This window comes from Choloepus didactylus, chromosome 16 (assembly GCF_015220235.1).
Source record: "Choloepus didactylus isolate mChoDid1 chromosome 16, mChoDid1.pri, whole genome shotgun sequence".
NCBI classification, from domain to species: Eukaryota; Metazoa; Chordata; class Mammalia; order Pilosa; family Megalonychidae; genus Choloepus; species Choloepus didactylus.
In genome coordinates this window covers 26335617-26362285 of record NC_051322.1, presented here as the reverse complement: position 1 = coordinate 26362285, position 26669 = coordinate 26335617, and positions in this window count along the sequence as shown.

The window sequence follows — 26669 nt, the reverse complement described above, 5'->3', positions numbered from 1 at the left end:
AGCAAAGGCAGTCATCCCTGTCCCATGCCTAAACTTAAAAATACTTCACCACAGAGGGCCCAGAAATTACCCTCAGTATGAGCATCCTCACCCTTGGAAACTCCTTATTTAGGTCAAAGTCTTGGGCACCGGTCATTCTTCATATATCATGAAGACTACAGTTCATGGACTCTCTGAGTTTTCTAAGCACAGCTTGCTGAATACAAAGGCACAATCTGTAGCATTCTACAAAGTCTGAGTTGAGAGTAATGAGGAAGCACCTACCTAATCAACCAGAAAATCCCACTATGAATTAAATTTCTGCTCAGGATTTAAACCATTCCTTAAATGGTAACCCCAAGCATCCATCGGCATGTTCCACTGTGAAGAGGGTATGAAGCCTGAATTTGAAAGAAAGGGGACTAATTGGGGAAGAAAGGAAGAGAGTGGAAGAATGCGTCATTTTCCACCTAGAAAGAAAGCTCCATGCAGGATCCTGGACAGCCAGCAGACCATAGCGGACACCTGTTGGGAACAGGAAAATGGAAAGGATAGAAAAGAAGCTGATAGGAAGTGGCTAGGAAACCGTGGAGGTGAATGAGCTGGGGCATCTGTCAAACTGTTGACATACAGGGTTGATTCAGTTGAGTTGGCTGGGTGAGGTACTCTTCCTTCATTCATCTTCATGCATGTCCTTGCCAAGGCTAAAAAACTAATATTTTAATGTACAACATCATTCTCTGGACATGGGAATAGGAATTCCTTGCTAGAACTTCAAAAAAAGCCTGCAAGCCCATCTGTTGGAATCTATAGAAGCCACTAACATTTTTGTTTTTATATGTGCCTACTCCATGTTTTGTACACTTTATCTCACTTCACAAAAGAGCACTATAATTATTATTTCCATTTTATAGATAAGAAAACAAGATCAGAGAGGACAGACAAATCTATTCAATATCAAACAGAAAATAACAGAGCTGAGAATTAAGTCCAAATATGTTCAATAGTTCAAAAGCCCATCGTTCCTTCCATTAATGTACAAACACACTGCCTCTCTAATTTTGCTTGGTATAGTCATTTGCTGAGAAATATTTGCTGAGTACCTACTATCACAGTGTATTATACAAGAAGCTTTGCCTCACAGAGAAAAGAAAGAGTTATAAATCTACTTAAGGAAATAAGCTATACATTCATAAGAAGATTGCCACAAATTCAAGCCAATAATTGCTAAAGGTTTGATCCATTATCTATTGCCACAATAATGCTGCCTTAAAAACCACCCAAAACACAGTGGCTTAAAAAAGCGGCATTTATATAGCTCACAACTGTGCTGGTCAGTGATTTAGAATGGTCCTGGCTGGGTTAGCAAAGATGCCTGTTAGTCAGTTGCAGTTCACCTATCCTAGGATGGCCTCCTGTCTCATCCTCCTGCAGTTTTCATGGTGAAGGAAGAGAATCAAGATAGGATAAGAAAATATAGATGTGCTTTTCCAAGCACATGGCCAAAGCTAGTCACAAGACTGAATTCGGAAGGAATGTGCGGAAATGGACACCAGCTCTTTAGTGAAAGAAACTGGAAGTCACATGGCAAAGGTCATGGCAACAAGGAGGCTGACAAGTTGGGACCAGGAGTGCAATCAACCTACTACAAGAGCCAACAATTGCTATAATAGAATGTTGTGAGTATTTGCAGTGTGCAGGGCACTATCCTAAAACACCTCATATAGTCTTTTAAAAAATTCTCAAGTTATTATATAAAGTAGAGATTACTATTCGCAGTTTATAGATGAGGAAACAAAGACTTAGAGAGATGAATTACATAGTCCATGTTAATAAATGGCAGAGCCTAATTGAAACACTGGCTTATGTGATTCCAATGCTTTTATTTCTTCTTCTTCAATTTGGCCTGCACAGAAAATAATTTAAAATGAAATATTTATAAATCCCGATCATAAATTCTACATTTTTTAAAAAGATGTTTCACAACTATTCTTTAATATTTTTGATCAATAGATCTATCCATTGAGTATTTGTATTGGCTATAAATGCAGCATCTTATTTGTAAAACTATTCATGAGGATTCATGAAAACCATGGTAAACCTAACAAAAATACCAATTTCCTTTTAGCCTGAGAAGTGAGGGAATACTGTGAGTTTTATGCAGTTGGCAAGTGAGACAACTGCCCAAGAAAAATATGCTACTTGGTATGATTTTATATGTACAAATTGAAGAAGGTATTACAATTTGTCTTTCAAAATGAATTAAAGCTTCTCAAGTGGGCAGAATACCAATGCATAGAATTTAGAAAACTTTAAGTGGGATAGTCACAAGGCATGCCACTTGCCAGCACAGTCCATTACATTTTGTTCACTACTGTGGTGCATTTATTACCAAGAGTGATATATCATGGAGAACTACAGGAAAATCCGGCCTCTGAAACAGATGCATGGCAGGATTCAGCAGAAGCTTTGATCAAGACAATCCCCACACAACTAAGAAATTGTAACTAACCTTTGGCAATAGTATATACTTCCGTTTCCCCTCTATCCCTTCTGTTTTGTATATCTCCTAACAGTAATTGTATCTCTTAGGTTTGTATTACACACCCCTCCAGTCTAAAAAAAAACAACAAGGCTAGGGAGGTAGGAAGAGAGGAGAATCCTAAGAGTCATGAGTTAATTGGCCTTGTAGGGAGAGCTAGAGCTAGGAAGGTGGTAGAAGAACTTTCCAGAAGGGGAGTCTGGCATTCATTCCCCAGCTGGACACCGGCTTAGGCTACAGACTGATAAGCTCTGCACTTTTCTGAGCAGGAAAAGAGACCTGGAGACAGATGACAGGATAGACAAGTTTGCTGTGGGGCACCCAGCATTCCCACAGTATAGCTGGATGAGGATGATGAGTGTCCCATGAGTGGACACCTCAGATGGTGATCAGCTTCAGCAATCCAATGTCCCACCCAAGATGACCAGTCATCAGGTGAAGAGACCCCACTAAAGAGAAGGGGTGATAAAATAGACCTCCAGCCTTGGGAGCCAAAAATGCTGATCATGCAGAGAGGGTCAACCCACAGCAGGAGCTCACAAAATCTCACTAAATCCTCCAAAAAACTCACATATGTGCCCCGAGGGAGGCAGCATTTGGACACCAGCCACTGAGAGAGCAATGAGCTGCAACGTCCAAAACAAGATTACAATCCTACGCCCAATGAAGTAGTAAGATTTTACTCTGTTCCCTCCTGCCCTCTCCAACCCCAGAGAAGCTGGAGACGCAGGTGAGGCAGGGGGGAGAAAGCGTCCAAGATCATGCTCTCTCCCCATTCCAAGTCCTTCAGAACCAAGCCTGGTCTATGCCAGGAGGAGAGGAGATGCTGATCAGTTCAAACTGAGATTAAAGTTTGAAACCAGCCTAGACTGGACTGGAGTTGTTAATAACTGAAACTGACTGGAAAGCGATGGGATAAACCAGAGACTCAAACAGGGATGGGAAAGGAAGCGTCAAGGGAGCACTGTTGAAGGCAATAATTGGAGAAAAATAAAACGATGTCATCTGTGTTCGCTACCTAATCTCTTATCTGGATCTCAATGATGATTTTCCTCTGAAAATTGGAGACCTTCCAATTCTAACATTCTCTAATAGCCAGGCTCTTAGTAGTCTACATGATCAGATTTTTCATGTGGCAACTGGATATTCTAATGTGATACACAATCCACCTTTGGCCCCTTGGTCCTGCTATTAAAATAACTATCTTCCATCTTCAATTGCAGGTTCTGCTTTAGTAAACAAAATCACCAAAATTAACATTCAAAGCCATAAGAAACAAGTAATGAACATTCATCAATGTTGACATCATAGATGCCTTCAGTGAAAGACACTAGTCCAGGTGTCAAAACATGATCAGCTTTAGCCCTGTTTTAGAATAAAATTAAGTTTCTTAGTTTCTCTTTCTAACTCATCAACCCAATATATGCAGTCAGGCTTCTGATAGTGTTTAACAGATACAGTGAGATTTTACAGTGTTCTGTTGAAGTGGCTAATAATGCTTCCTGTGTTTTCTCTTGGGGTGTTTTCAGCTTTTCACTGAAGGCAACAATGAGCCCTTGGTCTCCAACTAATACATAACAATTCACTTGATCATTTCATGTATGACTATCTCTGTCTTTGATAAACAAGGACAGCAGAATCTGTTCTAATGGGATCCTTTCACTGGTGGGATCTACAGCATTTTTGTAGAAGTCTAGATAATTTACCAGTGAATCATGTACACACATTCATGTTTGTGATTCAAAATCATCTCATATGAAATTACTTGCTTAAGTAAACCATTTCTAGTTAATTTTCTTTCCTAAGAATTCTATTTTCAATGCATTATGTTGGCAAAAAATTAAGCTCAAATGATTTTTTTTTAATGCTTTATTATCAGTTGGGCTAAGAAATACCAGCACCTCAACTCTAGAATGGGGTTGTGCCGGAAGCAGGACTCCCCCAAGGCTCTTGGGTGGGTGAAACTGAGGAGCCTGGAAGGGTGAGCCTGAACTAGATTTGCTTTCTCCAAACTAAATCCTAAAGAATGATAAAGAGTTGATGGTAGTTTGCAAAGGAGAGGTTCTTATAGCGGGTCAGCCTTTCAGCAAAATTACCATATGATCCAGCAATCTGTTTTCTAGGAATACATCCCAAAGAACTGAAAGCAGGGACTCGAACAGACATTTGGATACCAAAGTTCATAGTGGCATTATTCACAATTACCAAAAGATGGAAACAACCTAAGTGTCCATCAACAGACGAATGGATAAATAAAATGGGATATATCCATCCAATGGAATATTATTCAAGCCACATGTGACAACATGAATAATATTAGACATCATATTGAGTGAAATAAGACAGATACAAAAGGACAAATATTGTATGATATCGCTTATATTAAAAAAAAAAAAAAAAAAAAAAACACCAGAATAAGCAAATTCAAAGAGTCAGAATCTAGAATACAGGTTACCAGGGGCTGGGGTGGGTAGAGAATGGGGAGATAATGCCTAATTGTCACAGAATTTCTACTTGTGGTGACGGAAAAGATTTGGAAATGGATGGTAGTGATAGTTGTATACTATTGTAAATGTAATGACCACCACTGTCCCGGTGAACGGGACTCAAGCAGCCAAGAATTTCACAGATTCTGGATTTATACTAAGGCAAGGTTTCACCTTACAAAATCTGAAACAGAAGAAGCATGGGAGTGAATTTCCCCTGGGACTCATCTTCTGCTATGCATGGGAAAGAAAATCCTTTGATGAAAGATTCTAAGGACCCGCCTTGGTGAAGGTTGTTTGGAGCCTGGGGTACCAAGCAATGGAGTCAGGTCTTGTTGGAGCATCAGAGACTGAGGATGTTGCACAGGAGTGAAAACCTAAATTCAGTCAGGGAACCAGACCTTGTCTAAGGTTTAGCAGCTGAATGTGGCTTATAACCTGGAATTACCAACTCTCAGGGAGGCTCACCATGTTATGCTATAGGCTCTGGAAGTCCCACAAAATGAACCAGTGTAAAACAAACGAGAAAGAATGGGGGAACCCCATCTTCCAGATAACAATAATATGGGCTGATGTAAAGAGTGCTGTTGAATCCCACCCCCCAATTTTCAATAACCTAAATAATAAAAGCAACTGGAAGATTAAATACATGTATATATACACACACACACATATATATATGAATATGGTTAAAGGGGGACATTTGAGGAGATACATACGGTTCTAGAGTAATTTTTTAATTAAGTCTTATAAAATATAATATTGTATTATTACAAAGATGACATTATGAGAAGAATCATTAGCTAAATTTTTAGCCATCTATCTGTGATAATGTATATAACACTATAGTCTGTGGACTGGTTTGAAAAAAAAATAAGAATTGAAATTGACGATGGAGCAGTGAGATGCTTAAGGCTTTCATCCTCCCCATCTGTACTGGTTTGCATATATTATGTCCCCCAGAAAAAGCCATGTTCTTTGATGCAATCTTGTGGAGGCAGACATATTAGTGGGGATTAAGTTGGAACGTTTGGATTAGGTTGTTTCCATGGAGATGCACCCAACCCAACTGTGGATAATAACTCTGGCTGGATGATTTCCATGGAGGTGTGGCCCTGCCCATTCAGCATGGACCTTGATTAGTTTACTGGAGGACTATATAAGCTCAGACAGAAGGAGCTTGCTTGCTACAGCCAAGAGGGACACTATGAAGAATGCCCAGGAGCTGAGAGAGGAGCTGCAGATGAGAGACAGTTTGTAGACAGCCATTGAAAACAGACTCTTGCTGCGGAGAAGCTAAGAGAGGACAAACGCCCCAAGAGCAACTGAGAGTGACATTTTGAGTAGGAGCTGTGGCCTAGTGAGGAACGTCCTGGGAGAAAGCCATTTTGAAAACAGAACTTGGAGCAGACACCAGCCACGTGCCTTCCCAGCTAACAGAGGTTTTGCAGATGCCATTGGTCATCCTCCAGTGAAGGTACCCAATTGCTGATGCATTACCTTGGACACTTTATGACCTTAAGACTGTAACTGTGTAACCAAATAACCCCCCTTTTATAAAAGCCAATCCATTTCTGGTGTTTTGTATCCTGGCAGCATTAGCAAACTAAAATACCATCCCAGCCTCGGATGCTTTGAGCAACAAGAACTGGCAGAAACATCTTCTCAAAGCTCCAGAAAAGAGTTAAAGGACTGCTGTAACAGGGCAAATGGAATCAAGATAAGGTCTACTTAACAGGGTAGGATCTTCTGGACCCCTGGCTGGCAACCTCTCCCACCCCTCAGAAGCTCAGTGCAGAGCCAGCCTGCTCTCCCAGTGCAGATCACTGGTCCTGGTTCCAAAGAGAGCAGAGTGACCCTCAGGCACAAACTGGGAGCATGTACGACTAGCACAATCTGACCGGAAATGTCCTAAGGGACTTGCTGCCCCAGAACTTGCCCTGTATGTAGAACGAAGCTCACAGAACATTCAAAATGTGTGAATGGGGGAATTCCTAGGGTCAAAGGCACATGCAGAAGGCAAGAAGCATGTCCAAAGGACCAGGGAGGCCCCTACATTTTACCCTAGAGCTTTTCCCCAAACTGATTGTATGAATAAGCCCTGAAGGAGAGCCCTTGTACAAGTTAATCTGGACAGACTGGGAAGGGAGTTTTCTTTTTTTCACTTCATCTTTTCTTTTCTTTTTTTCCCTTTTTATTTTTTCTGTTAGCTCTTGGCAATCAAGAAAAGCTCTGTCATAACACTAGCTGGATACAAACTTAAGGAACAGGTGCCTCAGAGTCTAAATTCCAGCGATAACACATTAACATATCACAATGTCCAGGCTTCAACAAAAGATTACAAAATATATAAAGAAACAGGAAGTCATGGCCCAAGCAAACGAGATTATTAAAATATTAGAAAACATGAATGAGGAGAACCAGACCACTGACATGCCAAATGCTTTTTTAAAAATAATCCTAAATATGTTCAAAGAGCTAAGGGAAAACATGGAAAAAGAGAAATAAAGGAAATCAGAAAAAACAATAGAGAAATACAAGGACAATATCAATAGATGGACAAAAATTATGAAAAATAACCAAACAGAGCTGAAGAGGGGTATAGGAACATACTTTGTGGATACTATTGAAGTTAATTTGGTAGCAAAGCAAACGAGATTGTTAAAGATTTAGGATGTAAAATTTAAGCTGCACGGTAACTACAAAGAAATTATTGGGAGAATATGCACGCTCACAGAGACAGAAATTAGAATACAGGTAGCCAGGGGAGGGGGACACAGGGAAAGTGGAATACATTATGGGTGTAGGGTTTCTGTTTCAGGAGATGGGAAAGTTTTAGTAATGGAAGGTGGTGAGGGTACCAGAATATTGTGAATGTGACTAATCCCATTGTACTATATGCTTGGGAGTGGTTGAGATGGGAAAGTTTGTTGTATATATGTTCACACAGAGGAAGGAAGAAAGGAAGGGAGGAAGGAAGGAAAGAAGGAAGGAAGGAAGGGAGGGAGAGAGGGAGGGAGGGAGGGAAAGCAACTTAAGAGACAATGACAATTAAATGCAATACATGATCTTGGATGGGATCTAGCAAGGGAACAGAAAAGGCTCAAAGGGAAATTATTGGGACACATGATAAAATTAGAAAATAGACTAAGTTTCATATCAACGTTAAATTTATTGAACTTGATAGCTACACTTAAGGTAGTTACATAAGTGAATATCCTTTGTCTAAAGAAATGTATGATGGCAGTATTAAGTGTTCAAGGATCATGATATATACTACTTCAACTCAAGTGTTCAGAAAAAGGATTGATAGAAGGACAGACAGATGATATATAGACAGATAGGTGATAGATGACGGAATGATATGGCAAATGTGGTAAAATGTTAAAAATTGGTGATTCCAGGTATCTAGGGGAGAGGAGGAACGTTGGGATTCTCTGTATGGTGTCTGTATTATTTTTGTAACCGTCTTTTATGTCTGAAAGCATTTCAAACTAAAATAACAGAAGACTGTGGCATTGGCGAGATAGGAGTAAGTGACCTACTAGATCATCCTCTCATCCAGGGGTTGTGTAATGAACTCATAGAACATTGCAATAGATGGGCCTTTGTTTTGTATTCAATATAAGCAGGATGTGTATTGTACAGTGTAAAACAATCCAGTTTACAGAATGACTTAAGAATAAAACTCCAAACCAAATTATATTTTTTATATTAGTGGACCCTGGTTTTCTACCATTCTTCCATTTAAGCAAAGTGATGGTAGATAGACTTTCAGTAAATTTTTATTGAATGAAAAACATACCCTATCCCTGGACCCTAAGGCCCAAAACATTTTACAATATTAACTTGGAAAGAAAAGATCTGCTTCCCACCTTCTGGGGCTGCTTGAGAGAATTCTCATAACCAACAAAGGTCAGCTTACTCTAGGGATCCATATGGCTTAGTGAGTTTCAAACATATTTCAAATATGTAGCAATGACAGACAAAATACAGAAAAAAAAATTTTACATAAGCCTGGTACACACAATACTGAAGAAGAGTTCAGGCCTGGAGGTGGAGGTATAAAAAATACCCAACTGTAAGTAATATACTTTTACTGCTCTAAGTTTGAAGGACATATTTTTATTCAGTGATACCAGAGGACAACAATTCAAAATTTTCTTTTAAATGTCTCTCTTGGAGTTTCTTTAGGTCACTCTCAAGAGATACCCTGAGAAGTATGAGCACATCATTTAGACTATGATATCATGGTGCTACTTTGCAATTACCATAAATGAGGCTAGGTGGACAACCAAGCAGAAAGAAAGGATATTGTAACCACAGAGAGACCAAGGGGGATATTGTCTCCTTAAAAATAAAAGTAAAAATGAGCAAGGCAGGGGTCCTAAGACTCTTAGACCAGGAGGGCAGCAGGCACCACTCGCACGGCTACCCTCTTGTTCTGAGTGCATCAAGCGCCATCAAATGGCCCTCCATATACATTGTTGGGTGCCATGATTTCTGCCTCCCTGCAATGGTGGTGGCTGGGCCTCACCCAGACACAGTGGCCCGGTCAGCCTCAGAGGCTCTCTCCCTTCTCAACTTAGAATGCTTCCGTGCCACAACCATCCATCTTGACCAAAACAGGTTCTCTCTAAATGTGATTTAAAACCAATTTCTCAAAGCTTTTCACTGATTTGTCAAAAGGAAACACAAAGAATGGAGTAAACCCATCATCCATCACTGATGAAACATCCAGTGAGTGTTGCATCTACTTTAGGTGAAAGCCACACTTCTGTGGCATCCGGTATGAGTGCCAACAAAGTGAAATCAAGCGGTAGAGCCAAAGGGGCCATCCTCATTACATGGATGAGACACCTGCATTCCAGAAGGGTAAAGAGGCTCAGGCAATGACTGTGTCACAGAGCTAGACCTGGAACTTTGATCATGCTCTGCTTACCCCTCAAACCCTGCCACCCTTTCAGGTTGGCTCCACCTATTCTAGGGTTAAGAGAAACACTTACTAGTGGAGACGTTGCTCAGTCCTTTCAGCAATTCCACCCTGCCCTGCAGCAATACTGGAGCCACATTATAAGGTCATCCTCTCCCTCCATCTCCCGTGGTCACATTTCCTTAAGACTGCACTTGCTGAGAGATTCAGAATAGGTTCGCACTTGACCTCAGTTCTCATATTTCATCTGACCTCACCAAGTTTTTCACAACTTTGTGATTTAGCAATAGCTTCACACATTTTTTTCTTTCTTTATACCATGCCTCAACTCTTGTCGTCAATGAATATGCATACTTTTCTTAATTAGGGCCTGATTCCACAACATATTTCCACAGGCTGCCTCAAGCAACACTTCTCTCAGACTGACCCTATTTGGGGCTCATCTGTCTGATATACCTGGTGTAGTATTTGTGGTTGTTATCCCACCCAGATCACCCTGCCTGGGCTGGTATACCCATCCCTGTTGCTGTTAGTGTTGGCAGCTAATGGCTCCTAGTTGTTCCTTCTCTGGAAGGGAGCTCCTACTGGTTACTCCCATTAACAGGAGCCCTCACACCCAGGAGGTGAAAGGGGGAAGGAGAGGCAGTCCAAAGTCACTGATTGACTGATTCAGCTAGCATGTAGGGCCTGCCCATTCACTCAAGGAGGGACAACTGCAATGCGTGATTTGATTTATGTCCTCAACCCTCCCTCCCCCAATGGACATGTCCAGACTAGACTTTCCGAGACTATATTTTTGCTCGGTCCCTTCCTCTTCCCACCATGCTCTCCTCACTCTTCCCTGACTTGAAAGGTACTTCCTCATTCAACCACTTGCTTCTTAATCCCGATCTCAGGCTCTGCTTCCAGAGTCCTCAACCTAAAACAGCTGCCCTTGTCGGCTAGCTCTGGCCACTCATGGAAGATGCCAGCTGCTGACAGTGTCAACATCTCACATAGTAACCATGGAGGGATTTAGGTTCAAAAGCAAATTCTCGGATTTACTAACTACCTAACTTTGACCAGCTATTTTAATCTTTGTAAATTTCAATACCTTTCTCTCTAAAATGGGACAATACAGAACAGTAGAGAACTGTTGCAGGAATCAAAAGTTATAATGTTGTTAGAAGTTCCTAGAAGCTGAAACATTTCCTCTGATATACTGACATTAATAATAATGGCAGCTAGTATTTCTTGGGCATTTACTATGTTCCAAGCTCTGTGCTAAATAGATTACATACATTATTTTATTTAATCCTCACATCAGTTTCCTAAGGCAGCTGTAACAAATTACCGCAAATTTGTTGGCTTCAAACAAAAGAAATTTATTCTTTCACAGTTTTGAAGGTTAGAAGTCTGACATTAAGGTGCCAGTGGAGCCATGCTCCCTGTATGTCCGTCTTCTAAGGACCCACCCTAATCCAGTATGATCTCATCTTAATTTGATTACTTCTACAAAGACCCTATTTCCAAATGAAACCACATTTGCAAGTACCAGGGGTTAAGACATCAACATATCTTTTGGGGAATACAATTCAATCCACTACAGATTAGGTCCAGCTACTTCCCTCTGACAGATGAATAGACCAAGACTGCCTAACTGACAAAAGTCTCCACACTTTGGTAGAGCTCAGAGTTGAACCCAGATGCTCTGACTCCAAAGGCTGTCTCCAGGAACATTCTATCTACTTTCCTGTAGCCCTATGTTCCCTCTCACTGCCCTTCTATTCCCTCAGCTCCTGCTTCCCTTACAATGCCCACTATCTTGTAGGACTCCACAGTTACAGGCTCCCATGCTTTTGGTCCCCAATCCCCCAACAAAACTTAACAGTCCGGTGCCCTGTTCTGCATTAGCTGACTCTGATGATCCATGTTCACAGTTATTATATGATTGAAGACAATGATTTTATGTATAATGTCATAACCATCAAAATTTTTTGTGTGCTACCTTGGCATCCATCCTACTTGGGCTCAACCACTTGCCTCAACATTGACCTCTGGTCTAGTTAATAAGCAGCTTTCCAGCCCTGGGGCATAAACTTCTCCAGAGCCTAAACTCTCATCTGTGGTCACCACCCATGCCACTGCACACCTCATCCAAAACCCACAGCAGGTCCCAAATAATAAGCTAACTATCCCCACCGCCCTCAGACCCCCAGTCTCTTTCCCTTCTTGAACTTGTTTGCTTTAAACTAGCCAATCCTTGACTCCCACATGAAATCTAACTTCCACCCCTGGACCATAATAAAGGCACAAGCCCACAGGTCCCTCTTCCTCTGCTGAGCCCCCCCCCAAACCAATTTGGCTTCCCTGTGACCCTTCAAGGTACCCCTCTCTCTCTGGGACCCATGAGTAACTAGCTATCTTTTCTCATGCATTATGGCCTTGCTTCCCATGGTGTCGCATGTAGTCTACAGCCACACCACCCTGAACGCGGCCGATCTCATCCATTGTCATACCTGACTTTCACTCAGACCCAAATTTAAAATCCAACCCAACTAAATCCAGAACATATACCAAGTCCAGATAAATTCTGTGTTTTAAACTTGTCTGTCAATGGCATCTCCTGAGAATGGCATAATGTGGTGATTACAGGCATCTTTGTTGGGTCAGTAGGAAAATATATTTGTGGGCAGGAATTTTATTCCCAATATTTCACAAATTCTCCACATTGACGACTGTCTTTTTCTGTCGGTAAAACATTCAAAGCCGAACCCCTATCTCAGAGGGATTATATACATGACCACTGGGGGATCAAGTTTCCATTAATGCAGCTAAACAGCTCCTTTCCAGTCATCTCCACCACCACAAACATTATGTATTCAACTTTTTTAAGGCAGAAAACATATTCCTATTTCTGAAAAGTGCAAGGGTCAGCTGCAACTTCTTCCTTATGAACAGGAAAAGAGAGAGAGAGATGGAAAACAAAAATTAGATAATATCCTTTCTTTTCTAATGTCTCATATTGTTTTCGTTCACTTGCACTATTTTCTAGATTATGCTTAAGCAGCAAAGCTTCCTCTTTTGCAGTCACTTGCAGACTTTTGCATTAGGTAGAGGACAGAAAGGTTAAGAAAAAGTTCCTCTGAAACAAGTGAGCCTTTTGATGGAACTCTCCATTAGGCACACAGCTCGTTGAATCTAATTGGATAGATTCAAACAAGGATCACACTTGACCTCAACCCTCTTTCACTGAGTTAGATAGTGGGAGCTTGGTCTGGCCCTCAATTTCTGAATATTAATTACAGCAGAAATGTCTATAAGACATGCTTACATGGATTGTGCATAATGGAATGAGGCCTTTAAACCTGTTTCTTTTTCTTCCCTTTTTTATTCCCACAAGGAACAGAGCAAGTTTCCTTAATAATCAGAAAATATGCTTAGTGTGCCAGTTTGAATGTATTATGTCCCCCAGAAAATGCCATGTTCTTTGATGCAATCTTGTGGGGCAGACGTAATAGCGGGGATTAAGTAGGAACATTTGGATTAGGTTGTTTGCATGGAGATGCGCCCCACCCAACTGTGGACGATAACTGATGGGATATTCCGTGGAGGCATGGCCCCACCCATTTGGGGTGGGCCTTGATCAGTGGAGCCATATAAATGAGCTGGCTCAAGGAGAGGAAACTGAGTGCAGCTGTGAGTGACGTTTTGAAGAGGAGCAAGCTTGCTAGAGAGGAATGTCCTGGGAGAAAGCCATTTTGAAACCAGAACTTTGGAGCAGATGCAAGCCACGTGCCTTCCCAGCTAACAGAGGTTTTCCAGACGCCATCTGCCATCCTCCAGTGAAGGTACCTGACTACTGATGTGTTACCTTGGACACTTTATGGCCTTAAGACTGTAACTGTATAGCCAAATAAACCCCCTTTTATAAAAGCCAATCCATCTCTGGTGTTTTGCATTCCGCAGCATTAGCAAACTAGAACACTTAGCAATTCAAAAAAGGATTACAGGATCACATTTCAGATACATTGGCTAAGAAACACAATAATTAAGCTGAAAAACAAGAGTTGCAAAGTGAAACAAAAGAAATCAAAGTTAGTCACCTTAGATCATTGACTAAAAAAAGGCAGACTTTAAAAACAATATATACAGTATTATCTAATTTGGTTACACACACACACACACATTTTGTTTTACATATATGAAAAGATCAATGATAAAGTGTTACCAGTGGTTGGAACTGTTAGGAAAATACCTGACTGTATAAGTGGTAGGAACATAATACCTTTCTAACTTTTGATTATATGTAAGTTTTAAATTTCGACAGTGCACATATACTGATTTTGTAATTTTGAAAAGGTCATTATAAAAGAAAGAAGGTGAAGGAAGGGAAGAAGGAAGAAAGGAAGGCAGGCTGGTGAGACTTTTAAAAAATATATTGTTAACCACCTTGAATGAGGCCATGGGGCATACTTAATAAAACAAATAGTAAAAATCATGGCTGATTGCATGATTCTAAGATGCCAGCAACACAGTTCACAGAGGTCTCTTACGATATCCTTTGATCACTCTATTCACTGGTACATAATCATTTCTTATCCTCTGTTGTGTTCCTCCAACTGCTGAGCAAGTGTTCCCTTGTCTGCTGCTCTCAGAGTCCCTACTCCATCCATCAAGCCCTATCCATTCTCAATCCCGTTGCCAAGGGCCCTGTGCTCTGTGTGACACCCTTTTATTTATTCGTTCATTAATCATTTATTGAGCTCTACTCTGGGCCAGGCAATGGGCTGGAGATGTAAAGATAAATAAGACAGAGTCTTGCCCAAATGGAGTTCACAGTCTAGTGGAGCAGAAACAAAAGAAATGGAAAGTTACATTAGAGTGAAGGAAGTGCTTTCATATGGAGAGGCTGGCAGGGGTGGGGGCAGAAGCATGTGCTGAGTGCATGGAGTAGAGCCACTTTATGCAGACTTGGAAGAGAGCAGAGTTAGGAAAGGAGGTGAATTTTGAGGGGCATGTAAGAACCAGTACAACAACAAAAAAAAAAAAAAAAAGAGAGAGAGAGAGAGAGGGAATTTGCAAACAAAGAAAGAAGCAACATTCTGCAGACCCAGAAATGCCAGAGACCCACGGTACATTTGAAGAAACCTTAGGATGCAACTGGGAAAAGGTAAGCCGTGCTGCTGGAGTTGAAGCCAAGGGCCAGTTCATGAAGGGTCAGAGACACCAAGATCAGGGCTCTGAGTTCCACTCTTCAGGCCAAGAGGACACCCTCAAGAATGTGAGGCATGGGAACACACGTGTTCAGAGTCACCATTTTAAAAGCTTTCCCTGGGTGCAGTGTCAGGATGATTTGGAAGTAGCAAGAATTTAGACAGATGGGAGTTCAGGCAGATCGAGGAAGGTCTACAGGGTAGTATAGGATGAGCGGGAGAAGATGCATACAGCAGGAAGGGGGAGAAAGGTCAACTCTGGAGCCCTTCTTGGTTGTGAATCCTAGTTCTGCCATTTACTTTTGGTGTAAAATTGGGCACAATTTCTTAACCTCATTGTGCCTCCATTTTCTCACCCATAAAGGGCGGACAATTCTAGGACTAACCTCACTGGGTTGTGATGAAGATTAGATGAGCTAATGTGTCCAGTGTTTAGAAACTGTCTGGCATGTATTTTGTATCCAATACCTGTTAATTATTATTATTCACACAAACATACACACAGAGACATGTACATGAATCTTTATGCCTTTGTGAACAGATGTGGGGAGTGGGGAAAAGGGAACAATTCTAATGCGAGTCTAAGTTTTTGACATGGACACTGCTGATGACCTGCCCTTTCTCCTGGTGCCGGGCTAACTTCATGTAGGTCTTTTCTTAGACATGACTTCCTCTAAGAAGTCCCCCTGACTGCCCAAGTCTGCGTTTGCTATAGCTCCCATGTACTTTCACCGTTCCGTGCACTCCCCATCCCAGCACTGACCACGTGACATTGCCTTCCCTTTCTGAATCCTCCACTGGACTGTGAGCTCCATGAAGGCAGGGACCAAGTCCATGTGGCTCCTAACTGGGCTCCCAGTGCCAAGCATGGTGCTGCTGTAGTGATACATTCACAATGCATGTATGAATGAGTGAAGAGTTTAATGAATATATTAATTAATCCAGATGAAGGAGGGCTTAGGAGAGAAGACAGTAAAGTCAGATTTGAATGTAACCAGATTCAGGTGCCTGCAGGATATCCAATTGAGGTTACTACATGTACAATTAGATGTGGGTGTGTGGAGCTCCAGAGAGAATGTCTCAACTGAAAACGGACATTCAACTATTAGCAGCCCCGACATGGTAACAGAATGAGTAAAGAAAGTAGGAAGAGGGAGCAGAAATATTAGAAGAATTGAGTGAGTGGGTAGATCTGATGTCTTTGCTCTCTGATATGTTACCCTGACATAAAAAAAAAAAAAAAAAAAAAAAAAGGAAATCTCATATGGATGACGGTGCTTTTCAGAAATTCTTTTTGTAGATGGACCTCTCTTGGAGACAGAGTTAAGGTGTGGCCCTTAACTGTTAATCCTGATACTGGAGGCCTTAAAGAGAAGGCCACAAAGAGAAAGGCCATGGGAAACAGCCAGAAGATGAAAGTCAATGGAACCCAGAAGAGAAAGGAGAAGAAGCGGCCATGTGCATTACCATGTGATGGGAAAGCCAAGGACCAAGGATTGCCAGCAGCCAACCCCAGAGCACCATAGTTTTGGGGGAGAAAGCATCACCTTGCTCATGCCTCAATTTTGGACTTCTCCTAGCCTCAAAACCATGAGCCAAAAGATTTCCATTGTATGATATTTGCTTTAGCAGCTAGGAAACTAAAATGCATGTATTATCACATTTAATCCTCACAGTACTGTGAGGCAGGTCTTGTTATCATCCCCATTTCACAGATGAAGAAACTGAGGCACTGAGATACAGTTCAGTGTAGCTTCAGTCAAAAACCTAATGGTAGCTCTGCAGATACATTAGAAAACCAAATTGTCTAGTCGCTAAAGCCACCCGTCCAGAGGACAAGGAGACTCTCCAAGTCGATGTGTTCCGTGTGTTTTATCTCCAAGATCTGAGGGTTTTAACTATTAAGCAAAAAGCCCCATCCTCCCTCGACAGCAATGCCTCCTCTTGACCTTGTTCGCTGGCAGTGCTTCCCTGGCACCTATTCCTGGCAGCTGATTGAACACATTACATCAGCCCAAAGGAATAAGTCAAACTCTATTAGTCACTCTGTAAAAATGCTAAGTCTATTTATTTACTAGGAGTTATTCATAAACATCAAGACTAGACTCTATAATTTAATACCACCTGCAATGATTCCTAAAAGTGGCAGTATTTTACCACTATGATCTGATTAACTGACCTGTTCAAACAGAGCTCCAAATCAAGCAAAACTTCCCTTTGACAGAAGAGTATTCATCTTCATCTCAAAGCCAGCCATCTTGACTCATCAGGGGAGAACAAAACATCTGCCTGTAAGGGAATCAATTAAAATCATCTGACATAATAGGTATCTTCCACTAAAGAAGTACTTTAAGTTCCCAATATTTCCTATTTTAAAATTACATGAAAAGAATTACACACCTATGATTTCAATTATATAAGGTTCAAAAACAACAAATGTAATGTGTGGTGTAGAAGGTTAGGACAGAGGGTATCCTTGTTGGTGGAGGCAGGGAAGATGTAATACCTGGGAGGGGCACAAGAGGGGCCACTGGGGGACTGGAAATGTTCTGGGTGCTGCTTTCATGACTGTAATCACTTTGTGAATATCCATCACATATACATTTTTAATTATATGTTATACTTCAATTAAAAGTTTTTTTGCAAATTAAAAGTTTACAAAAAAAAAATGATTCATATGTGTACAGTAACAATCTCCAACCAGAAGTCTAATCAAAGACACTATCCCAATTCTTCCACATCCTAGATGTGTTTAAATGGGCAAGTCTTGCTAAATGAGCCTCAATTTGCTCATCTGTAAAATAAGAATATACCTACTTCATAGATGGATTGACTGTGACTATATATGTATGAATGTATATAAATGTTTTGAATTGTATATATACAATCTGTCAGCTTTTAACCGCTATACAATTAAATAACATGTTTTTATTATTATTACTATTACGCAAGCATTACTTCCAACGGTGATGCACACTACTCTTAGTAATAGGGCCTGTACAGAAGAGTTACCATGTTGATTTTTTTAAAAACATTCCTATTTAGGTTTGCCCATGTAATCATAAGATGACTAAGCTAACTGGAGACCACAATTCTGACATTGCATATGAGTCTTGAAATTCTATTGTCTATGAAATTGTCATGCAGGGCTAGCCTGTTACCTGAATGAGTTAACAGCCTCTTGCATAGGTCTCTTCCAGACCTTTACCTTAAGCCTTGACCTAAAATTCAGATATTAGCTATTCCTTTGCCTGACAATATAGAAGAATACTCTTAAAATGCAATTATTTGGAGTGGGTAGAATTATTTGGAGAGGAGAATCTAGTAGATCATTCTCAGCCATTAACACCTTTTCTTAAATTTTCCAGCCACTCACCAGGGAAGCAGGATCCTGGGTGAAGGAAAACCAAAAGGGGGTTTAGATCTTTAGAAGATCAGATGCTCCACCATTGTATATGGTATGTGTGGGGCAAATATGTAGTTCTTTTAATTTGTAGGTCACTGTCTGCAGGGAGCCATACCCAGTCCTGATGGCTCAGACAGCAAACACATGGGTTGTGTGGTATTTGTCAGTCCCTCCCAAGGTGTCACTGTGAGAAGCTCCCAGAGAAGGCTGATGCAGCCAGTCCAAGACTCACACTTTGTAAGACACTGGTCAATTTTAAAGATACACAGATGTATCTGACATGAAAGATTCTGGAAGATAGTAAATTGGTGCAGCTGTGATGTAATCTTGGGACACTGGTAGACTCTGAGCTTCCATTTTGAGGAAACAGTAAAGAGTTTTCTTCATTAGTGCTCATAGGTATTCCACAGGGCCTGGGAGAAAGACTCAAAATAGCTCAAATGAACACAAAGGAAGGGGCTGAAATGGTAAGTATTCATTTGCAAGAAGAAACTGCAATCACATGGACAATAAATTCTTGCACAGCATGATTAGCCCACTAACCCTTCATGTAGACCTATATGGTTAATCAAAATGAGGCTTGGTGAAAACAAAATCAGGAAAAAAAAAAAAAAAAAAAAGCATTATGTGAGTTCAATATTTAAGGTATCCATCTAGTTAGATGCATCCATCTTATACATGGAGGCATCTGTCCTAAAAATCCATTGACCTGGTTCCTCTACATTAAACCAACAGGAAGATAGCAATAGCTAAAACTATCTGGTCACTGCAAACCTGGGCTGTTAAGACTCTACTTTTCTTTTTTTCCACAGACAACCGCCTTCAGCTTGACTCATTCTTTTTAATAATATGTTAATACACCATTCTCACACTGAATTCCAGGAACTGACACAACTTCCCCCATAACCAACATGCAGGAAATCACATTCTCATGTGGCAAAATATAGTTGATTATTGCAAACATGCTGTTAAGTCTCATAAATAAGGTATGCGCTAGTCATTCACAGGGAGGTGGTTTTTTTCTTACTTAAGAGCAATTCCACGATCTCTCATTATTATTAGACTTTTTTTTTTTTAATCTAAAAAGGACCTTAAAGCTCACCTAGCCCAGCATTTATGAAACTGTGGACTGCAACCTGTGAATGAAATCAATTTAGTGAGTGTTAACCAGCATTTTTCTCTAAATGGAATTGGGATGGAATGGGATGGATCAGAAAATAGTGCAGATATAGCAAGAGCAATTGTTTTTAATGAATTTTTTATTTGTGTTTATGTATCTATTCATACATGTGAATATCTATACTGAGTTATGATGCAAAATCTATTTCTTACTGTGGACTGTTACCAAACATGTTTGAAAGTCAGCAATGTAACCTAAGTCCTTTTTTTATTTATAAGTATAGTGAAGTTCAGAGAAGTAAAGCAGCTTGCCCAACAACACACAGCTGGATAGAGACAATGCTACAATTAGAATTTAGCTCCTCTGACTCCTCCTTGTTCAGTGTTCTGAACAACATCAACTATTCACACACAAAAGAAATTATACCTCATTTCCTTCTTTTAAAATAGCACATCCCTTCCTAGAAGACTTCTTTAAAGATATATATTCAGTAACTTTCCATTCATTACTTGAAACAAAACTAAACAAAATAGTTATATTGACCTTTGCTGAGACCTGTGCCAGACAGACATGGAGCCTGAGGCAAAACCTGAAGTTATTTAGCTTTTTGCCTGGTAAATTTCCTCACTACATACGACAGAAGGGAATACAGCTGGAAGCGCTGTAAAATTCCTATTAAAGAATGTATCTCTTAAATAGGTACTGCTTCAAAATAAACTGCACTGCCCCCATTTTCTCCTTTATGATCTAATTTTCTTGTCATCAGAGCTTAGATTTTTTTTCCTAAGAGATAAAAAAAATTACTTCAACTGCAGTAGTGACCTTAAACCTCACCACCACCACCACCACCGCCACCAATGAGAGCTTGTTACAAATAATAACAATGTGATCCCAAAGGTTTCTAATGGCCTTTAAATTGCACAGAACTCTCTCAAGGGATTTGAGTAAGGTGGGGGGGGGGGGAATGTAGCCTTTTCAATTAAGCCACATACTGGCAAAGGTTGGTAGAGGAGAAGAGGAAAGTGGGTATGGGGTTTTTTGTTTGGTTGGTTTTTTCTTCTTCTTCTTAAGTCTTTTGCAAACAAGTACATGAGGAATTTCAAGCTACTTAAATCAAACTCTGACCCTGTAAGAAATATTTATTGTCATGCTTCTGAAGAGAAAGCCTCTAAAACAATAACTGCCACATAGGAAAATATGTTCTAACAGGTGTTTCAACAAGAACTTTTTTTGTTTTGTTTTGTTTTCTCCCCCCAGGTCAAGTTTGTGAGCCATTATTTCTCTTGAAAGATTTCTCTTCCCTGAGACATTCCACATATAAGTTGCAATAATAAAATGAAACAGTTGCAATTTAAACTGTATGTAAGGGGGAATGAGGACAGGAGAGATTTTATAGGATCTCATAGTGACGGGATGACTTTAGTGGTGGGAAGATCCCTCACTGAAAAGCCCCAGTCCCACTGAGCTTATGTCTGAAGGAAAAGGAGCTGTGTGCATCCTGTGCTGGATTTGTTGGTCCAAGGGGCAACTGAGTTAATTAATATGGCAGAATGACCTTGCAGAAATACTCAGTGGAACCTGATAGAGGTCCAATAAAAGCAGGTCCTGACTTCGCTTTTAATGCAGTTATTTGCTGCTTGGATCTCATTTTCCCATTAAAGAAAAATAGTATAATGCTGATAACAATAGTAATGATAATTAAAATAACACAATATTTATTAGGTACTTTCCTTATGCCAGTTACTGTTCTAATTGCCTTACATATTTAACTCTTAATTTTCACAAGTCAATAAAGTAGATAAAGACAAGTTCCAACAGGGACTTTTTTTGTCTGTTTTGTTCACTGCTTTAACTCCATTTAAAAATAGTGTCTGGCACATAGGAGATGCTCAAAATGTTTGCTGTTGTAAATTCCCATTATACAGGTGAGAAAAGTCAGGCATAGAGAGGTTGCTTGTCCAAGGTCAAACAGGTAGGGAGTGGCAAAGTCCAGATGTCATAAAATGAGTCCACAACACAAAACTAATGGCTCACAGTGTTATTCAATGATGAATAATGTTATCTCTACAGACTTCATGCTTCAGAACATCCACTGTAATAGATTTTTTATTTCAAAGTTATTATAGACAATTTTGAAGCTATAAATAGAAAAATTAAAAATCACCCTTCATCTCAACATTGAAAGGTAACCATTCTTACATTTTTGGAGTGTTTCAAAATCTCTGATAAATTTATACGAGTGTAACTATTGGGCTAAAGGATATGATCTCAAAAACATGCATTCTCTGCTTGGATTTGACAGGAGAGTATTTTACCCACATAAAAAGGCAGGGACTGCTCTGGCCAGTCATGGAAGAGGAAGTATGTAGTTACCAATATTTTGCTAAATACACATTTGAAAAGCTACTTTTCTCTTGTAGCCAGGACTCAGAATCTCCCAACAACCATTCATGTGTAGGAGCCATTTTTTTAAAAGATTATTTATAATGGGATAACTGCCTTAATTAAAATTTTACATGGGTGGAAATTCTTTACAACCTTCTTGTCTGGATGAAGGACTGGGGAGAATAGACATAACGGAGAGATGTCCTCACATATCAGCTGACACTGGAATGCACACTCCTGACTGCAGACCTGATGTTCTTCTGTGTTGCTTTGCATTCCTACAGGATTCATTAGTACACAGGCTAAGGGCATAAAAGTTAAGGCACCCAGGTACATTCTGATGGGTAGCGAAGTAGTCAAAAGACCTAGAGCTCTTTTGCTCTAGAGCTTTGCTAAGGTTCCTGAGTGGCCAAAAACATGGGTGAGGAGGAGAGCAGGAAGGAGTGGAAGAACTATGCTGCTGTGTTTCTAAGTGCTGATTGCCCTAAGGAGGGTTGCAAGGGCACCCAAACAATTTGTAAGAAACCAAGAACTTCCAAATGTAGAAGCTGGCACCAAGCCAAAAAGTTCACCTGTCCCTCATTAGCCTGACCAAGAAAACTGAAATTGGATGGCCAAGTAACTCGATTCAAGTTACAGAGAAGTGAGTCCGCATTCAGATGCGTATAGAAATAAAGGAAATGCATGAAGATGCTCAAGAGCAGAGGGACTGAGAAAGAATCAGACTAGTGGACTCCAATTTTCTTTATTTTTTCACCATCATCAGGAAAGTATTTTTAAGTATATGCTTTTATATTGTATATACAAAATAGACATTTTTAATGAAGTGAAATTAATGTAAAAATAATTGTTAATATTCTTTTCCCACACACCAATGGATCATTACACATCCTGGAATACACTCATTCTCCTATCAGGAAACCACTGATGAGTTAACTGAAGCAGTCTGTTTTTAAATATTGTGGCTCCTTAATTTTAACTCAAGACATCTTTGTCTTAATGTGGCCTTACTCGTGTTAGTTACTGAAGTTTAAATTTTTTCTGTTCACAATTTTCCCTGATCCAGATTATTTTCATGCAACGGTCAGTAGAAATGGGGTTGTATGCACAACTATGTGATGATACTGTGAGCCAGTGACTATATACTTTAGATGGTTTGTATGGCATGTCAATGTATTTCAATAAAATTGCATTAAAAAAAAAAGTCAGTAGAAGACGAATAATGCCCAAAATGCTGTGCTGAGTCCCACAATACAAGCTTATTTTATGTCATTCCCCACAACCAAGAGATTAACAAACTTCTCCTTTCACAAATCAAATGAATAAATAATTAGTTGAAGGCATAAATAGGCAATACAAAAAGAGAAACAGAAACAGTCATTGAAATCATGAGAATAGACAAACCAATCTTGAAAAGGAAGAACAAATTTGGAGGACTCACATTTTCTGATTTTGAAACTTATTACAAAGTTATAGTAATCAAGACACTGTGGTACTGGCATAAGGACAGACTTATATATCAATAGAATAATATTGAGAGTTCAGAAAAAAGCCCCAACATTTATGGTCAATAAATGTTCAACAGGAGTGCCGAAGCAATTCAATGGGGAAAGAAGAATCTTTTCAACAAGTGGTGCTGAGACAACTGGATATTAACATATAAAAGAATGAAGTTGAACCCCTTAACTCAAACCATATACAAAAATTACCTCAAAATGGATCAAAAATCTAAAAGAGATAAAATTACAAAATTCTTAGAAATCTCTAATAATCAAGAAATAAAGATTGAAATAAGGAGAAACCATTTTTCACCTCTCTAGTGATGAACAGTAAAAGAAATTCTATAAAAATGTATTTTCTAAAGCCCCCCTTAGGGACTGGGGGAAAATGTGGAAATATTAAACTTCCCCACCTTACTGATATTCTCACAAGCACTGGGGACTACCAATTTAGAAGGCCAAGCCCTCCATCTTGGGGCTTGCCCTTATGAAGCCTGTTACTGCAAAGAAGAGGCTAAGCCTACTTATAATGGGGCCACAGAGTCACCCCAAAAGAACTTCTTTTGTTGCTCAGATGTTGCCTCTCTGTAAGCCAACCCAGCAGGTAAACTCACTGCCTTCCCCACTATGTGGGACATGACCCCAGGGGTGTAAATCTCCCTGGCAATGTGGGATATGACTCCAGGGAATAAGCATGGACCTGGCATCATGGGATTCAGAAAGCCTTCTGGGACCAAAAGGGGGGAAAGAAATGAAACAAAATAAAGTTTCAGTGGCTCAGAGACTTCAAATGGAGTCAAGAGATCATTCTGGAGATTATTCTTATGCATTATATAGATATCCCTTTATAGTTTTTAGTGTATGATAAAAGCTATAAGGAAATACCTGAAACTGTGGAAATGCAACCCAGTAGACGTGATTCTTGAAGACACTTGTATAACTATATAGCTTACATGGTGTGACTGTGTGATCGTGAAAACCTTGTGGCTCACACTCCCTTTATCCAGTGCATGGACAGATGAGTAAAAAAATGGGGACAAAAATTAAATGAATAAAAGTAGGTGATGGGGGGGATGGGCTGTTTGGAGTGTTCTTTTTTACCTTAATTTTTATTCTTTTTTTTTGGAATAATGAAAATGTTCAAAAATTGTGGTGAAGAATGCACAACTATACGTTGGTACTGTGAACAACTGATTGTACACTCTGGATAACTGTATGGTATGTAAATATATCTCAATTTTTAAAAAAGAAATCACTAAAAAAAAAAAGAAATAAATAAATTCCAAAGAATAGTACAGGCTTGGTTTGGAGGAAAAGTAAACTGATGCATTTTTGATGGTTAGATAGATTGGGGCCTTCTGGGAAGCAGTTTGACAACATTAATCAATATTCAGAATATACATACATTTGGATTTAGTAATTCCACTCAAAGGAAATTATTCCAAGAAAATGGGTAAGGATGCAAAATGCCCATCAAGGCATTGTTAACAAGAGCAGAAAACTGAAAGTAATATTAATATCTGTCAATTAAGATTTGATTAAAAACAGACATACAATGTAATAATAAGCAGATATTACAAACTGTTGATGAATATGTATATTTTATTAATACGGAAAGATGTTGGCAATTTATTATTAAGGTATAAAAATCAGGTCATAAAACAGTATGTTTACTGTAATCCCATTTTTGTAAGGCACTACTTCAAAATGTTAATGATGGTTAAATCTGGGTGTTGCAATTAAAGGTGATTTCATTATTTTCTTTTACACATCTGAGTTTATTTTACATTTGTAATAAAAAATATGACAGTATTTGAAAAAAAGATGCCTTTTCCTTAACAAATAACCATGTATATATCTTACTAATTCTCATGGAGTAAGCCTCACTTGCAAAAATAACATGTGCTTACAAATGGCTCCCTTCTCCCACAATTCTACTCCTCCCTATTGGTGAGACCACAATTCCTTTAAGAGGAAAAAAGACCCTAGAATTAGATATGACAATAAAATTACATTTTCCAGGGAGAAATAGCACATAACTCAAGCATTGAGGGCATGTGTTATTACTATCCAGCAATCTTAATACTCTCCCATATTCCTCCATCTCTACCTCAATACCAGTATACCTTGCTCAGTAAGTGTCAGTTGAATGAATTAACAAGCTCAACCATATATCTATAATCAGACAACTTTTTAAAAGCTGATTTCGGTAGGAAAATGTGGGAAGAGCACAAGGACATTGTATACTTAATGCAAGGAAGAAAAGATACTACAGAAAAGTGAAAATGACACACAAAAGGAAGATTGTAGGCGCTAAAGTTGAACTTTGCCTCCCTCTGCTCTTTGTCATGAACCAAACCTGGCTCCTCCAATATGCTGCAGTTTCATTTTTCTCTTATGAATATTTCTAAGTACAGCATGCACTCCAAACAGCTTCCTAGCTGGAAACAATTTAAAGATTGAGACCAACAATTACAGGCTAATATAATAATTCTAGATTGGCTAGCAAATGTTGAAGAGCCTGGATGCATCATTAGACAGCTTCTTTCTATTACTCTAGCCTGTGGCATGAAGTTCTGATCTTTGGATAATTGGGATTGATGACCCTGAGTTACTGGAAAATCCCCAAAGACTCCAAATCCTTTTATGCAAAAGAAACAATAACAGCACATTCTCAGCTAACTGGTGGTGAGCCTCTGTAATGTAAAACATGAATCTGGGAAATCCTTCCATGTTCACTCTTATTTACAACCCTCTGGAGAAAGGGCCTATCTGACTCAGAAAAGAGAAGTACTTACTCTTCCCACAAATTCCCTGTTGATACAACTGAAGCCTAACCCACCCCAAATGGAGCAAAAATCAATAGCCCTGTTTCCTATTTGCTTCAAGAGAGTGCCTGGAGCATTAAAACAGCCCATAAGAGAGATCAACTGTTTTATCACTTGTCAGCTGCTTCAGCTACATTTCATAACAATTTTGGTCACACCTCCAACAGCAACAAAAACTAGACTCACCACATTGTACTGGTATCCAAGGGATCAGGCAGCTTGCAAGGCCCCAAAGTGTGAAAAAGCAGAATACTCTTCACCTGGTTCGAAAGCTCCCCTTCCCTTCCAGGTCGTAG